Below are 18,509 nucleotides of genomic sequence, written 5' to 3'. Positions count from 1 at the left end.
GAAGAAGTCATCAGTTCTTGCCTCAGTGACAGCTGCCCTGCCCCACTTACATCTACCATCATGAAGTGCTTTGAGAGTCTCATCATGGGGCACATAAACCTCCTGTTGCTCCCCTCACTGGACCCCCTGCCATTCGTATATTGATCAAACTGCTCTATGGATTATGCCGTCACCACCTCCCTCCATTTAGCCTCACCCATCTGGAAGCAAACACAGGTCTGTTGGAATGTTGTTCATTGACTTCACTTCAGCCTTCAACCCAATCAGACCTCAGTACCTGATGGAGATGTTGAACCTGCTGGACCTAAACACTTCCCTCTGCAGTTAGATTCTTGACATCCTGTGGGGGAGATCTCAAGCATTCTGGGTCACAATCAGGACTTCCCAGATCATCACCCCTCCCCACCTCACCCGGGCTGTGGGCTTGTCCATTGGTGTCTACTCTGCTGACCCATGGCTGTGCAACTAGACTCAGCTCAAACCATATCCTCAAGTCCATTGATGATGCGACCGTGGTGGGCCTTATCAGCAAGAATGATGAGTCAGTGTTGAGGTGCAGTTGCTAACAGACTAGTGCAGAGCCAACAGTCTATATCTGAATGTTAATAAAACCAAAGAGATGGTTGTCCACTTCAGGGAGGCCCGAAGGATCACTGTTCACTGACCACTGACGGCTCCACCGTTGAGGTTGTGAAAAGGACCAGGTTTCTTGGTGTGCGTTTGGTGGAGAATCTCCCCTGGTCCTCAACACCAGCTCCATTATCGAGAAAGCCCAGTAGCATCTCTTCATCCTCTGAAGGCAGAGGAAAGTTCATCTCCCACCCTCCATCCACACGACATCCTACAGAGGATGTATTGAGAGGATTCGGAGCCATTGCATCACACTCTGGTTTGGAAACTGTACCACCTCAGACCTTAAAACCCTCCAGAGGATAGTGGAATCAGCAGAGAATATCATTGAGGTCTCTCTTCCTGCCATGATGGACATCTACAAGGCAAGATCCACGTGGAAGGCAAATAATATGGTGAAAGACTTCACACACCCTTCTTGGAAATGGTCTCCATTCTTCCATCTGGAAGGAGCGTTCGGGCCCACTCATCCAGATTGTGTAACAGCTTTTATCCGCAAGCCATCAGGCTCCTCTATTTCGAGAACATATGTGTACTCGTATATCATGGGTTTGTTTTCGTGGGTTTTAAAAAAAATTGTCTTATGACTTAATAGTTCATTCCGATTTATGTCAATATGCTCCTTGTTCCTGGAGAAACCCTCTCTCATCTTTCCTGTGATATTAATGGCAATGGTTTGAATGATAAATAAAGGTGACTTGACCACTTGGATTTCCTTCCCTTCAGACCCCAAAGAGTACGGATTGGTAAACTCATCTCCTCCACAATCAGGAGCGGAGAGTCACAGGGTGGCCAATTCCATCTCTTTCTCTATTCTCTTTGGACCTATGACTGATTCAGAAATTACATTTTCCAATCACTTATTAGCAAATGATACCACAGCAGTGCACTGTATAAAAAGGGTCAATGGGTCAGCACACAGGACGGAGACAGAAATCTTGGCTGAAGCAATATAACACCCACTGTCTGCGTCAAAGAGCTGATTGTGGACTTCATCAATGTGTGACAGAGTATATAGATATGTTTTTGGGAGATCAATTGGGAAAGGTTTGTTAGAGCACTGTTCAGGTGTCCCAGCTATATTCATCCTTTATGAGTGACGAGCCACCTGCTGGTGAGGGGTAACAGGAAGTCCTCCCTATGGCGCTCCATTCCATCCAGTCGCTACTATGTACCATGACCAACACTACTCGTCACAAGCTCTTACTCAATTTGGAAAGTAGTTCGACATCGAGAACAACACTCCCAACCTGGATCACCACTCCGGGTCCAGTCCTTCTCAGGAAGCACGTGAGGAGAAGCAAGAACCGACCCCCTGGTGGAAAGGGCGAACCTGCTCCACACCAATCCCACGTATGCCTTTGTGGATACCCGGATGGGAGGGAGAACACGGTCTACATCAGGACCTGGCAACCACCAGATCAAAGGGTCTGTTGCCTCAGGTGCCCTGCAAGTCACGGAGCTCATTCTCACAGCCCCCAGTCAGGGCCTCGGGGGATCCAGTTCAGGAGGAAAGTGCATCCCCCTCCACCATTGAGCCAGAGGACCAGCCCACCTCTCCTCCCTCACAAGGGGACCAGGAGACCCAAGGAGCCTAAGGCCCCCCCCCAGTGCTAAGGTGCTCCACCAGGATCTCCAGGTCCCCGCATCGCTTAATTCTGTAAATTTGTAAATGTATATTTTTCAACTTTTCTTCTGAACCCATGATCTGTCTTCATTCACAGACCCTAAATTCTACAAGAAGGGGTGAATGCAGTGAATTGGGATTCACTGGTAGTGGGTCAGGAAATGTTTGTATTGGAATATATGGGTCAGCACAATATCAAGGGCCGAAGGGCCTGTGCTGTGTTTTGCAGGAAAGTGCACAGTGATTTTTTTTTCCAAAAGATCAGGTTGTATTTGACAAAATGTGTGGTGTTTTGGGGTCAAAAACCACAACTTTGCAGGGCCGAAATGTGGGCAGTTTTCATTTAAAAAGCCCAAACTGTGATTTACAAATTGTGTGTTTTGGTTTAAAAACCATGTCTGTACTTTGCAAAAGATGAGACAATGAGACCTAGGAGCAGGTCGGCCATTCAGCCCATCGAGTCCACTCCACCATTTCATCATGAACTGATCCATTCTCCCACCGCCCCACTCCCCTGCTTCTCCACACAGCCTTGGTACCCTGACTGTTCAGAGAGCTGGGACTGGGAGAAATGGCAGCACTGGCAGAACTGCAGACCCATGGAGAGCGGAAACCCAGGGCTCCGTTGTGGGCTCCTACCATCCAGTCTGAATGCTGTTGGATCCGGACAGGCTTTAAAAACCTGTATATTGACCTGACGCTGGTTTTATTTGAAAAATACTGCAGCCGTGGGGGCCGCCTCCAGGATAGCAGGGCCTATGATTGGCAGCAGCCAGGAGAGGTGAGAGACTTCGGAGAAGCAGAGGACTGGCTCAGGGCACCAGGAAATGGGGAGCCCACCCCGGTTTAAGAAGGAGATGCAGAGGAGGTGACCCCTGGGACAGGATCACAGCGGCAGCCCAGAGAGGGGTTCTGTCGTTGAACCCACAGGCAGGGGGGCGGGGGCGATTCGAGGGAAGGAAACTCCTCAGGCTGTGAGCTGCTGACAAGTGCAGTTGAGGGATTCACAGGACTGCAGGAGTCTGGCTCAAGACTGGCCGAAGGGGATCCAGGGATCTGAAGCAGGATGAGAGAGGGGGCCGAGGTCCCTGAAGGGTTCCTCATCGTGATTGGGGGCTCAGATCTGGAGCTCAAGCTGCTGATGGTTTGGACTAGATTCTGTGTGGTACCAGGGGCTATGGGAAGGTTGGAGCCAAATTGACGGACGCTCAGTGACTCTGGGAAGGTCTCATTTGCTTCTCTTTCTCTGACTGTAAAGAGGTGCTTCAAGCAATTTCTGCCTATGTCAAATCTGTCTGCCCTACAGCAGATGAAAAACAAATTTTGTGTAATGTTGCACTGTCTTTATTACATGGCAATAAATTGAATCTTAACTCTTGGAAATGTGAGAGAGATCTGACTCTTTCATTTGTCCACACAGAGAGTGGTGCTGCCTGGAATGTATTGGAGAGGGTGGTGATCGAGGCTGGGACAACCGGGACATTGAAGACTCTTTGACCGGCAGATGGATGTAAGGATAATAGAGGGTGACGGGTGTAAGGTAGGTTAGATTGTTATGGAGTAGGTTTACGTAGGTCAGCACAACATTGTGGACTGAACGGCCGGTCTGTGCTGGAATGTTCTATGTTCAATGCTGTTGAGCAAATAAGGAGGGTTCCAACAGTCCCAGTCAGGATGGTGATAAAGATGGGGACAGATGTGGCTTTGCTGAGGGCCCCTGCTTCAGCTCCAACTCTTCCCAACAAAGCCTGTGCACCGTGTACATGGCTCAATGTCCGTGGGACCTTCTCTCGTGGTCTTGTATTTCCTTGTGACAGGAAAGGAGGGGACTTGAGCTCTGCTTCCCTGTTCTCTCCCAACAACTGATCCTAATTCTCCTCATATTTTTGCTGAATCATTACAATTAAACGCAGTTTGAATTTCCAGACTTTACTGTGGCATTCCCTGAAAAAAATTATTTCCCGCCACTTAAATCTTTTCACAGAGTCATAAAGTTTCCCAGCTTAGAAACAGGCCCTTTGGGCCAACTACAGATTGACTGTCAGAGTTCAGTGCATGACGTCACATTCAACCCTGAGATTCTTGTTCCTGTAGGCGAGGCAGAGTTACCACTTCTTGGTCATGCCAAAAAGAACCAACTCAACCTACGCAGGGAAACAAATAAAGAACAACTGGGAACAAATGGTGCCATATTGATTCTGATTTATTGTCAAGTACACACATAAAAACTCAGAGATTCATTTTTCCTCTGGACAGACACAAATACCACTTATTGGAGGTCTAAAAAACTGTACACAACATACACATGTAAACACATGAAGAACTGTAAACAAAGTGTACAATACATTGGAAAAAAATCGTTAAAGTCTAAACATAAGAGTCCTTAAATGAGTCCCGTAAGCCAACTACCCAGAGCCGACGTAACCCCACTACCCACAGCTGCCTTAACCCCACTACCCAGAGCCGCCATAACACCGCCACCCAGAGCCGCCGTAAACCCACTAACCAGAGCCGCCATAACCCTACCACCGAGAGGTGCCATAACCCCACTACCCAGAGCCACCGTAACCCCACGACCCAGAGCCAACGTAACCCCACTACTCACAGCTGCCTTAACCCCATGACCCAGACCGCCATAACACCGCCACCCAGAGGTACTGTAAACCCACCACGCCATAACACCACCATCCAGAGCCGCCGCAACCCCACCACCCTGAGCCACCATAACCCCACTACCCAGAGCTACCATAACCCCACTACACAGACCCACCATATCCAAACTATCCAGAATCACCTTAACCCCACTAAACAGAGCCACCATAACCCCACTATCCAGAGCCTTCGTAACCCCACTAACCAAAGCCACAGTAATCCCCACTACCCAGCGCAAACGTAACCCCACTACCCAGAGCCACCGTAACCCCACTACCCTAGCCACCATAACCCCACTACCCAGACCCACCATAACCCCACCACCCAGAGCAACCGTAAACCCACTCTCCAGAGCCACCGTAACCCCACTACCCGGAGCCACAATAACCCGACTGCCCAGAGTCATCGTGACCTGACTACCCAGAGCCACCGTAACCAAACTACCCAGAGCCACCGTACCCACACTACCCAGAGCCACCGTAATCCAACTACCCAGAGCCACCATAACTCCACGACCCAGAGCCGCCGTAACTCCACAATCCAGAGCCGCCGTAACCCCACTACCCAGAGCCGCCGTAACCCCACTACCCAGAGCCACCGTAACCCCACGACCCAGAGCCACTGTAACCCCATGACCCAGAGCCACCGTAACCCCACTATCCAGAGGCACCGTAACCCCCACTACCAGAGCCACCGTAACCCCACTACCCAGGGTCACCGTAGCCCGACTACCCAGAGCCACCGTAACCCCACTACCCAGAGCCACCTTAATCCCCCTAACCAGAGCCACTGTAACCCTACGACCCAGATCCACCAAAATCCCACGACCCGGAGCCACCGTAACCCCCACGACCCAGAGCCGCCGTAAACCCACTAACCAGAGCCGCCATAACCCTACCACCGAGAGGTGTCGTAACCCCACCACTCATAGCCACCATAACCCCACAACCCAGAGACACTGTAACCCGACAACCCAGAGCCACCGTAAGCCCATGACCCAGAGCCACCGTAACCCCACTAACCAGAGCCACCGTAACCCCACTAACCAGAGCCACCGTAACCCTCACTACCCAGAGCCACCGTAACCCCACTACCCAGAGCCACCTTAATCACACTACACAGAGCCACCGAAACACCACGACCCAGAGCCACTGTAATCCCACATCCCAGAGCCACCGTAACCCCCATGGCCCAGAGCCACCGTAACCCCACTACCGAGTGCCACTGTAACCCCACGACCCTGAGACACCATAACCCCACTACCCAGAGCCACCGTAACCCCACTCCCCAGAGCCGCCATAACCCCACTAACCTGAGCTGCCGTAACCCCACCACCCTGAGGCGCCGTAACTCCACCACCCAGTGGCGCCGTCACCCCACGACCCAGAGCTGCCTTAACCCAATGACCCAGAGCCGCCGTAGCCCCATGACCCAGAGACGCCATAGCCCCACTACCCAGAGCTGCCGTAACCCATTACACAGAGCCGCCATAACTCCAGTACCCAGAGCCACTGTAACCCCACTACCCAGAGCCGCCGTAACCCCACTACCCAGAAACGCCGTAACCCCATTACCCAGAGCCACCGTAACCCCAAAACCCAGAGCCGCCGTAACCCCACAACCCAGAGCCGCCCTTACCCAACTACCCAGAGCCGCCGTAACCCCACTACCCAGAGTCGCCGTAACCCCTCTACCCAGAGCCACCGTAACCCCACAACCCTGAGCTGCCATAACCCCATGACCCAGAGCGGCCGTAACCCCACGAGCCAGAGCCACCGTAACCCCACGACTGAGAACCGGCATAAACTCATGACCCAGAGCCACTGTGACCCCATGATCCAGAGCCGCCGTAACCCCACTACCCAGAGCCGCCATAACCCCACGACCTAGAGCCGCCGTAACCCCACAACCCAGAGCCGCCCTTACCCAACTACCCAGAGCCTCCGTAACCCCACTACCCAGAGTCGCCGTAACCCCTCTACCCAGAGCCGCCGTAACCCCACGACCCAGAGCCGCCGTAACCCCACGACCCAGAGCCGCCGTAACCCCACTAGCCAGAGCCGCCGTAACCCCACGACCCAGAGCCGCCGTAACCCCACGACCCAGAGCCGCCATAACCCCACGACCCAGAGCCGCCGTAACCCCACTAGCCAGAGCCGCCGTAACCCTACTACCCTGAGCCGCCGTAACCCCACTACCCAGAGCCGCCGTAAACCCACAACCCTGAGCCGCCATAATCCCACGACCCATAGCCGCCGTAACCCCATGACCCAGAGCCACCGTAACCCCACGACTGAGAGCCGCCATAACCTCATGACCCAGAGCCACAGTGACCCCACGATCCAGAGCCGCCGTAACCCCACGACCCAGAGCCGCCGTAACCCCACGACCCAGAGCCGCCGTAACCCCACTAGCCAGAGCCGCCGTAATCCCACTAGCCAGAGCCGCCTCAACCCGACTACCCAGAGCCGCCATAACCACACTACCCAGAGCCGCCATAACCCCACTACCCAGAGCCGCCATATCCCCACTACACAGAGCCGCCGTAACCCCACTACCCAGAGCCGCCGTAACCCCACTACCCAGAGCCGCCGTAACCCCATTACCCATAGCCGCCGTAACCCCACTACCCAGAGCCGTCGTAACCCTACTACCCTGAGCCGCCGTAACCCCACTACCCAGAGCCACCGTAACCCCCACTACCCAGAGCCACTGTAACCCCACTACCCAGGGCCACTGTAACCCCACCCTGTGCAGTGGCATTTCTAGTTGGGACGTGCCTTTGTTTTTGATCATTTGAAAACAGCTTAAATGTACTTATAAATACCACTGATATTATTATTTTACATTCTAAAAAATTCTAAATTCTGAAAGTGTCTGGTCCACAGGATGTCGGATAAATGATTGAGCACCTGGAAACAGAAAGAAGAAAGACTTAGAGAAGAGAAATCAAACTATTATATAAACACAATATCATAACAGTCCAATGACAACAAGGTTGTAAATTACTTCAACAATTATAACATGGCGAATTGTAAAAAGTCACAAAATTATATAATACGACAAATTCTATCCTCTCACCTTCTGAACTTCTCGGGTAAGTACAAATCATTTCACTACCATTAAAGTAAAACACAAAATAATAAAGCAAGTTTCTAGTGATCTCATAAATTACGAAAATATTGAATAAAAGGAGCCCATAAGCAGAGATAGATTAAATGTGATCAAGGTAGAAGAACATCGGAGATTCCCCAAAGTATCTTATCCTTTAGCAGGCCCTTTCCACATCCAGAAGGACTATTACACAGCTGACATCCGCCAGGAGGCGCAGTCCAAATCCGGCACCTGTCAGATAGACCATCCCACAACAGGCACCTGACCAATCCTCATCTGGCATCTGGGAGATGGACTATCCACACCTGGCACCTGGCAGGTGGACCATTCCACATCTAGCAGGCAGACCATTCCACATTTCGCAGGCAGACCATCCCACATCTGGCACCTGGCAGGCGGACCATTCCACATCTGGCAACTGGTAGGCGGACAATTCCACATCTGGCATCTGGCAGGAGGACCATCCCACATCTGGCATATGGCAGCAAAGCTATTCCACATCTGGCATCTAGCAGCAGGAACATTCCACGTTCGGCATCTGAAAGGTGGACTATTCCACATCTGGCAGGCCGACCATTCCACATCCGGCATCTTGCAGCAGAAACATTCCACATCCGGCATCTGGGATTTGGAGGATTCCACATCAAGCAGGAGGAAGAGACTACTGGGGAAATGACCAACTCACACATACCAGAAGCAACACCAAATAAACAAAGGAGGCTGCAGATTTTCACGAATGTCAAATTCCTCAGCATTAAAATTCTGAGGATCTGTCATGGAGTCTCCATGGTGATGCATTCAAAAAAAGGGCTATTGGTTATACTGTGTGATATGCCTGAGGAGATTCATTATCGCAATTAAGACACACCTTAACCTCCACAGGTGTACTATGCAGATCATTCTGGTAGGTTGCATCACTGCCTGGTCTGGAGGTGCCATATCTCAGGAAAATCATAATTTCGAGAGGGGGTTTATCTCTCCCTGTAACATCACAGGCACTAGAATTCACTCCAGTCAGAATCTATACATGACATGCTGTCTTAAAATAAAAGTCTCTATCATGGAAAACCTCCACCATCCAGACCATAACTTCTTCACTCTACTATCATTGGATAAGGTACTGGAGCCTGAGGAATAGAGGTCAATGCCACAATGTCAGTTTCTTCCCTAATGCCACCAGATCCTGCATAATCAATGAGCCAAAGACACAGCCTTGCTTTTTTGTGCACTGTTAACTTTATTTTTAAGAGTAGTTCTGAACGATGGTTATAAGATGAATGTTTGCTCCATCCTGCTGCCCCAAATCACCAAATATTAGGACATGTTCTTGACAATAAATCCTGATTCTGAACCTGACAAGATATGAAAGGTATCTTCACAAAAAGTGGAAATAGGTGCATGAGACCAAAAAATATGTAAACAATTACTTTCCCAGCAGGAGGCACACTGCACATCCGGCATCCGGATTGAGGCTCTTTCCACATCCGGCAGGAGGACTATTCCACATCCAGCATCCGGCAGGAGTCCCATTCCACATCCGGCAGGAGGCCCATTTCACATCCGGCATCCGGATGGAGGCCCATTCCACATCCGGCAGGAGGACTATACCACATCCGGCATCTGGCAGGAGGCCCATTCCACATCCGGCTGGTGGCCCCTTTCATATCCGGTACCCGGCAGGAGGCCCTTTACTTCAAAGGCATGAGGCTCTCTTTTAAAATATTTTCAGTGGCCTTTAAGAAACAGGAAACAAACAGAAGCCATTAATCAATGGTAATACATAAAAAGGAAGATTCAGATAAAATACAAATTATAAAAATAATTGATCATGTCTAACCATTATATCATAACAAACAGAAATAAAGTGATAAACATTTAAACAATTATAACATATGTCTAATAGAACATGATTTAAAGAGTATACGATACTCCAATTTCATTCCCCTTCCCTTCTGAAGTTCTTTAGTGAGTACATAATTTTTCAATATCATTAAAGAAACACAAACATATAAAGCAAGGTCCCAGTGATTAAATGTTACAAAAATGTTGAATTAAAGGTGCCCATGGACACAGAATGTTTAAATGTGAATCTGTGGAAGAACATCTGATTAATTCTAAGTAAGGCCTGCCACCATATTACAGCGTAATTGAGTGTTTTTAGGGGCAACAGCATCTTTCCAACTCATCAATATTGAACGTCGATCAACAAGGGAGGCAAAAGAGATGACGTGGTTAATTCATAGTTCAATTCATTTAGGTTGTCTCTGTTGATCCAAAAGGAGCAATATTAGATTAGTTATCCACTTCAGGACATCCTTCAATACCATTGTTCCCTCAGTGCTGGTCAAAAAGCAACTAACTCTATCCCTCTGTACCTCACTCTGCAATTGGATCTTTGACATTCTCATTGGAAGACTACAGTCAGGACGAATTGGAAACAAGGTCTCTTCCCCACTGATCATCAACACAGGCGCAGTCCAAGGATGTGTGCTTAGCCCCCTGCTCTACTCTCTGTAAACCCATGACTGTGTGTGGTGAGCCATAATTCCATTGCTATCAACATGTTGGCGGATGACACTACAATTGTCAGCAAACAATAAATGGCAATGATGAAGCGAAGAAGGAAGGACATAGATCAGCTGATTGAATGCTAACAAATCAAACTTTTCACTCAATGTCAACAAAACAATGGATAAGATTTTGGATTCTGCAGGAAGTCAAAAGAACACGACGCAGTCTTCATGGAGGTCTCAGGAGTGCAGATGTTCGTGAATGTCAAATTCCTAAGCATTAAAACTCTGAGGATCTGTCATGGAACCTCCATCGTGATGCTTTCACAAAAAAACCTCACCATTGGCTATACTGTGTGATGTGCCTGAGGAGATTCATTATCGCAATGAAGACACTCCTTAACCTCCACAGGTATACTATGCAGATCATTCTGGTAGGTTGCATCAATGCCTGGTCTGGAGGTGCCATATCTCAGGAAAATCATAATTTCGAGAGGGTTTTTATCTCTCCCTGTAACATCACAGGCACTAGAATTCACTCCAGTCAGAATCTATACATGACATGCTGTCTTAAAATAAAAGTCTCTATCATGGAAAACCTCCACCATCCAGACCATAACTTCCTCACTCTACTATCATTGGATAAGGTACTGGAGCCTGAGGAATAGAGGTCAATGCCACAATGTCAGTTTCTTCCCTGATGCCACCAGATCCTGTATAATCAATGAGCCGAAGACACAGCCTTGCTTTTTTGTGCACTGTTAACTTTATTTTTAAGAGTAGTTCTGAACGATGGTTATAAGATGAATGTTTGCTCCATCCTGCTGCCCCAAATCACCAAATATTAGGACATGTTCTTGACAATAAATCCTGATTCTGAACCTGACAAGATATGAAAGGTAACTTCACAAAAAGTGAAAATAGGTGCATGAGACCAAAAAATATGTAAACAATTACCTTCCCAGCAGGAGGCACACTGCACATCCGGCATCCGGATTGAGGCTCTTTCCACATCCGGCAGGAGGACTATTCCACATCCAGCATCCGGCAGGAGTCCCATTCCACATCCGGCAGGAGGCCCATTTCACATCCGGCATCCGGATGGAGGCCCATTCCACATCCGGCTGGAGGACTAAGCCACATCCGGCATCTGGCAGGAGGCCCTTTCCACATCCGGCTGGTGGCCCATTTCATATCCAGTACCCGGCAGGAGGCCCATTGCTTCAAAGGCATGAGGCTCTCTTTTAAAATATTTTCAGTGGCCTTTAAGAAACAGGAAACAAACAGAAGCCATTAATCAATCGTAATACATAAAAAGGAAGATTCAGATAAAATACAAATTATAAAAATAAATTGATCATGTCTAAACATTATATCATAACAAACAGAAATAAAGTGATAAACATTTAAACAATTATAACATATGTCTAATAGAACATGATTTAATGTGTATACGATACTCCAAATTGCTTCCCATTCCCTTCTGAAGTTCTTTAGTGAGTACATAAAATTTCACTACCATTAAAGAAACACAAACATATAAAGCAAGGTCCCAGTGATTAAATGTTACAAAAATGTTGAAATAAAAGTGCCCATGGACACAGAAATTTAAATGTGAATCTGTGGAAGAACATCTGATTAATTCAAAGTTAGGCCTGCCACCATATCACAGAGGAATTGAGTGTTTTTAGGGGCAACAGCATCTTTCCAACTCATCAATATTGAACGTCGAGCAACAAGGGAGGCAAAAGAGACGACATGTGGTTAATTCATAGTTCAATTCATTTAGGTTGTCTCTGTTGATCCAAAAGGAGCAATTTTGGATGAGTTATCAACATCAGGATGTCCTTCAATACCATTGTTTCCTCAGTTCTGGTCAAAAATCAACTAACTCTATCCCTCTGTACCTTACTCTGCAATTGAATCTTTGACATTGTCATTGGAAGACCACAGTCAGGACGAATTGGAAACAAGGGCTCTTCCCCACTGATCATCAACACAGGCGCAGTCCAAGGATGTGTGCTTAGCCCCCTGCTCTACTCTCTGTAAACCCATGACTGTGTGTGGTGAGCCATAATTCCATTGCTATCGACATGTTGGCGGATGACACCACAATTGTCAGCAAACAATAAATGGCAATGATGAAGCGAAGAAGGAAGGACATAGATCAGCTGGTTGAATGCTAACAAATCAAACTTTTCACTCAATGTCAACAAAACAAAGGACAAGATTTTGGATTCTGCAGGAAGTCAAAAGAACACGACCCAGTCTTCATGGAGGTCTCAGGAGTGCAGATGTTCACGAACGTCAAATTCCTAAGCATTAAACTCTGAGGATCTGTCATGGAGCCTCCATGGTGATGCTTTCACAAAAAAGCCTCACCATTGGCTCTATTGTGTGATGTGCCTGAGATTCATTATCGCAATGAAGACACACCTTAACCTCCACAGGTGTACTATGCAGATCATTCTGGTAGGTTGCATCACTGCCTGGCTTGGAGGTGCCATATCTCAGGAAAATCATAATTTCGAGAGGGTTTTTATCTCTCCCTGTAACATCACAGGCACTAGAATTCACTCCAGTCAGAATCTATACATGACATGCTGTCTTAAAATAAAAGTCTCTATCATGGAAAACCTCCACCATCCAGACCATAACTTCCTCACTCTACTATCATTGGATAAGGTACTGGAGCCTGAGGAATAGAGGTCAATGCCACAATGTCAGTTTCTTCCCTGATGCCACCAGATCCTGCATAATCAATGAGCCAAAGACACAGCCTTGCTTTTTTGTGCACTGTTAACTTTATTTTTAAGAGTAGTTCTGAACGATGGTTATAAGATGAATGTTTGCTCCATCCTGCTGCCCCAAATCACCAAATATTAGGACATGTTCTTGACAATAAATCCTGATTCTGAACCTGACAAGATATCAAAGGTATCTTCACAAAAAGTGGAAATAGGTGCATGAGACCAAAAAATATGTAAACAATTACCTTCCCAGCAGGAGGCACACTGCACATCCGGCATCCAGATTGAGGCTCTTTCCACATCCGGCAGGAGGACTATTCCACATCCAGCATCCGGCAGGAGTCCCATTCCACATCCGGCAGGAGGCCCATTTCACATCCGGCATCCGGATGGAGGCCCATTCCACATCCGGCAGGAGGACTATACCACATCCGGCATCTGGCAGGAGGCCCATTCCACATCCGGCTGGTGGCCCCTTTCATATCCGGTACCCGGCAGGAGGCCCATTGCTTCAAAGGCATGAGGCTCTCTTTTAAAATATTTTCAGTGGCCTTTAAGAAACAGGAAACAAACAGAAGCCATTAATCAATGGTAATACATAAAAAGGAAGATTCAGATAAAATACAAATTATAAAAATAATTGATCATGTCTAACCATTATATCATAACAAACAGAAATAAAGTGATAAACATTTAAACAATTATAACATATGTCTAATAGAACATGATTTAAAGAGTATACGATACTCCAAATTCCTTCACCTTCCCTTCTGAAGTTCTTTTGTGAGTACATAAAATTTCACTATCATTAAAGAAAACAAACATATAAAGCAAGGTCCCAGTGATTAAATGTTACAAAAATGTTGAATTAAAGGTGCCCATGGACACAGAATGTTTAAATGTGAATCTGTGGAAGAACATCTGATTAAATCAAAGTAAGGCCTGCCACCATATTACAGCGTAATTGAGTGTTTTTAGGGGCAACAGCATCTTTCCAACTCATCAATATTGAACGTCGATCAACAAGGGAGGCAATAGAGATGACATGTGGTTAATTCATAGTTCAATTCATTTAGGTTGTCTCTGTTGATCCAAAAGGAGCAATTTTGGATGAGTTATCAACATCAGGACGTCCTTCAATACCATTGTTTCCTCAGTTCTGGTCAAAAATCAACTAACTCTATCCCTCTGTACCTTACTCTGCAATTGAATCTTTGACATTGTCATTGGAAGACCACAGTCAGGACGAATTGGAAACAAGGGCTCTTCCCCACTGATCATCAACACAGGCGCAGTCCAAGGATGTGTGCTTAGCCCCCTGCTCTACTCTCTGTAAACCCATGACTGTGTGTGGTGAGCCATAATTCCATTGCTATCGACATGTTGGCGGATGACACCACAATTGTCAGCAAACAATAAATGGCAATGATGAAGCGAAGAAGGAAGGACATAGATCAGCTGGTTGAATGCTAACAAATCAAACTTTTCACTCAATGTCAACAAAACAAAGGACAAGATTTTGGATTCTGCAGGAAGTCAAAAGAACACGACCCAGTCTTCATGGAGGTCTCAGGAGTGCAGATGTTCACGAACGTCAAATTCCTAAGCATTAAACTCTGAGGATCTGTCATGGAGCCTCCATGGTGATGCTTTCACAAAAAAGCCTCACCATTGGCTCTATTGTGTGATGTGCCTGAGATTCATTATCGCAATGAAGACACACCTTAACCTCCACAGGTGTACTATGCAGATCATTCTGGTAGGTTGCATCACTGCCTGGCTTGGAGGTGCCATATCTCAGGAAAATCATAATTTCGAGAGGGTTTTTATCTCTCCCTGTAACATCACAGGCACTAGAATTCACTCCAGTCAGAATCTATACATGACATGCTGTCTTAAAATAAAAGTCTCTATCATGGAAAACCTCCACCATCCAGACCATAACTTCCTCACTCTACTATCATTGGATAAGGTACTGGAGCCTGAGGAATAGAGGTCAATGCCACAATGTCAGTTTCTTCCCTGATGCCACCAGATCCTGTATAATCAATGAGCCGAAGACACAGCCTTGCTTTTTTGTGCACTGTTAACTTTATTTTTAAGAGTAGTTCTGAACGATGGTTATAAGATGAATGTTTGCTCCATCCTGCTGCCCCAAATCACCAAATATTAGGACATGTTCTTGACAATAAATCCTGATTCTGAACCTGACAAGATATGAAAGGTATCTTCAAAAAAAGTGAAAATAGGTGCATGAGACCAAAAAATATGGAAACAATTACCTTCCCAGCAGGAGGCACACTGCACATCCGGCATCCAGATTGAGGCTCTTTCCACATCCGGCAGGAGGACTATTCCACATCCAGCATCCGGCAGGAGTCCCATTCCACATCCGGCAGGAGGCCCATTTCACATCCGGCATCCGGATGGAGGCCCATTCCACATCCGGCAGGAGGACTAAGCCACATCCGGCATCTGGCAGGAGGCCCTTTCCACATCCGGCTGGTGGCCCATTTCATATCCGGTACCCGGCAGGAGGCCCATTGCTTCAAAGGCATGAGGCTCTCTTTTAAAATATTTTCAGTGGCCTTTAAGAAACAGGAAACAAACAGAAGCCATTAATCAATGGTAATACATAAAAAGGAAGATTCAGATAAAATACAAATTATAAAAATAAATTGATCATGTCTAAACATTATATCATAACAAACAGAAATAAAGTGATAAACATTTAAACAATTATAACATATGTCTAATAGAACATGATTTAAAGAGTATACGATACTCCAAATTCCTTCCCCTTCCCTTCTGAAGTTCTTTAGTGAGTACATAAAATTTTTCTACCATTAAAGAAACACAAACATATAAAGCAAGGTCCCAGTGATTAAATGTTACAAAAATGTTGAAATAAAGGTGCCCATGGACACAGAATGTTTAAATGTGAATCTGTGGAAGAACATCTGATTAATTCAAAGTTAGGCCTGCCACCATATCACAGAGGAATTGAGTGTTTATAGGGGCAACAGCATCTTTCCAACTCATCAATATTGAACGTCGATCAACAAGGGAGTCAAAAGAGACGACATGTGGTTAATTCATAGTTCAATTCATTTAGGTTGTCTCTGTTGATCCAAAAGGAGCAATTTTGGATGAGTTATCAACATCAGGACGTCCTTCAATACCATTGTTTCCTCAGTTCTGGTCAAAAATCAACTAACTCTATCCCTCTGTACCTTACTCTGCAATTGGATCTTTGACATTCTCATTGGAAGACCACAGTCAGGACGAATTGGAAACAAGGGCTCTTCCCCACTGATCATCAACACAGGCGCAGTCCAAGGATGTGTGCTTAGCCCCCTGCTCTACTCTCTGTAAACCCATGACTGTGTGTGGTGAGCCATAATTCCATTGCTATCGACATGTTGGCGGATGACACCACAATTGTCAGCAAACAATAAATGGCAATGATGAAGCGAAGAAGGAAGGACATAGATCAGCTGGTTGAATGCTAACAAATCAAACTTTTCACTCAATGTCAACAAAACAAAGGACAAGATTTTGGATTCTGCAGGAAGTCAAAAGAACACGACCCAGTCTTCATGGAGGTCTCAGGAGTGCAGATGTTCACGAACGTCAAATTCCTAAGCATTAAACTCTGAGGATCTGTCATGGAGCCTCCATGGTGATGCTTTCACAAAAAAGCCTCACCATTGGCTCTATTGTGTGATGTGCCTGAGATTCATTATCGCAATGAAGACACACCTTAACCTCCACAGGTGTACTATGCAGATCATTCTGGTAGGTTGCATCACTGCCTGGCTTGGAGGTGCCATATCTCAGGAAAATCATAATTTCGAGAGGGTTTTTATCTCTCCCTGTAACATCACAGACACTAGAATTCACTCCAGTCAGAATCTATACATGACATGCTGTCTTAAAATAAAAGTCTCTATCATGGAAAACCTCCACCATCCAGACCATAACTTCCTCACTCTACTATCATTGGATAAGGTACTGGAGCCTGAGGAATAGAGGTCAATGCCACAATGTCAGTTTCTTCCCTGATGCCACCAGATCCTGCATAATCAATGAGCCAAAGACACAGCCTTGCTTTTTTGTGCACTGTTAACTTTATTTTTAAGAGTAGTTCTGAACGATGGTTATAAGATGAATGTTTGCTCCATCCTGCTGCCCCAAATCACCAAATATTAGGAAATGTTCTTGACTATAAATCCTGATTCTGAACCTGACAAGATATCAAAGGTATCTTCACAAAAAGTGGAAATAGGTGCATGAGACCAAAAAATATGTAAACAATTACCTTCCCAGCAGGAGGCACACTGCACATCCGGCATCCGGATTGAGGCTCTTTCCACATCCGGCAGGAGGACTATTCCACATCCAGCATCCGGCAGGAGTCCCATTCCACATCCGGCAGGAGGCCCATTTCACATCCGGCATCCGGATGGAGGCCCATTCCACATCCGGCAGGAGGACTATACCACATCCGGCATCTGGCAGGAGGCCCATTCCACATCCGGCTGGTGGCCCCTTTCATATCCGGTACCCAGCAGGAGGCCCATTGCTTCAAAGGCATGAGGCTCTCGTTTAAAATATTTTCAGTGGCCTTTAAGAAACAGGAAACAAACAGAAGCCATTAATCAATGGTAATACATAAAAAGGAAGATTCAGATAAAATACAAATTATAAAAATAATTGATCATGTCTAACCATTATATCATAACAAACAGAAATAAAGTGATAAACATTTAAACAATTATAACATATGTCTAATAGAACATGATTTAAAGAGTATACGATACTCCAAATTCCTTCACCTTCCCTTCTGAAGTTCTTTTGTGAGTACATAAAATTTCACTACCATTAAAGAAAACAAACATATAAAGCAAGGTCCCAGTGATTAAATGTTACAAAAATGTTGAATTAAAGGTGCCCATGGACACAGAATGTTTAAATGTGAATCTGTGGAAGAACATCTGATTAAATCAAAGTAAGGCCTGCCACCATATTACAGCGTAATTGAGTGTTTTTAGGGGCAACAGCATCTTTCCAACTCATCAATATTGAACGTCGATCAACAAGGGAGGCAATAGAGATGACATGTGGTTAATTCATAGTTCAATTCATTTAGGTTGTCTCTGTTGATCCAAAAGGAGCAATATTAGATTAGTTATCCACTTCAGGACATCCTTCAATACCATTGTT

The 18,509-nt window shown here is 46.2% G+C and overlaps 1 long non-coding RNA gene across 1 annotated transcript in view; it reads left to right on the top strand.

Annotated features, from left to right (window-relative positions):
- Window positions 1-18,509, top strand: part of LOC138745465 (uncharacterized) — a 49,489-nt gene that overhangs the window by 5,447 nt on the left and 25,533 nt on the right. Inside the window, exon 2 of the long non-coding RNA XR_011346283.1 lies at window positions 3,678-3,797. This is a non-coding gene — a long non-coding RNA (uncharacterized lncRNA). The remainder of the gene's footprint in view (window positions 1-3,677; window positions 3,798-18,509) is intronic.

Source organism: Narcine bancroftii, chromosome 11 (assembly GCF_036971445.1).
Source record: "Narcine bancroftii isolate sNarBan1 chromosome 11, sNarBan1.hap1, whole genome shotgun sequence".
NCBI classification, from domain to species: domain Eukaryota; kingdom Metazoa; phylum Chordata; class Chondrichthyes; order Torpediniformes; family Narcinidae; genus Narcine; species Narcine bancroftii.
This window is presented reverse-complemented; position numbering and strand designations above follow the sequence as displayed.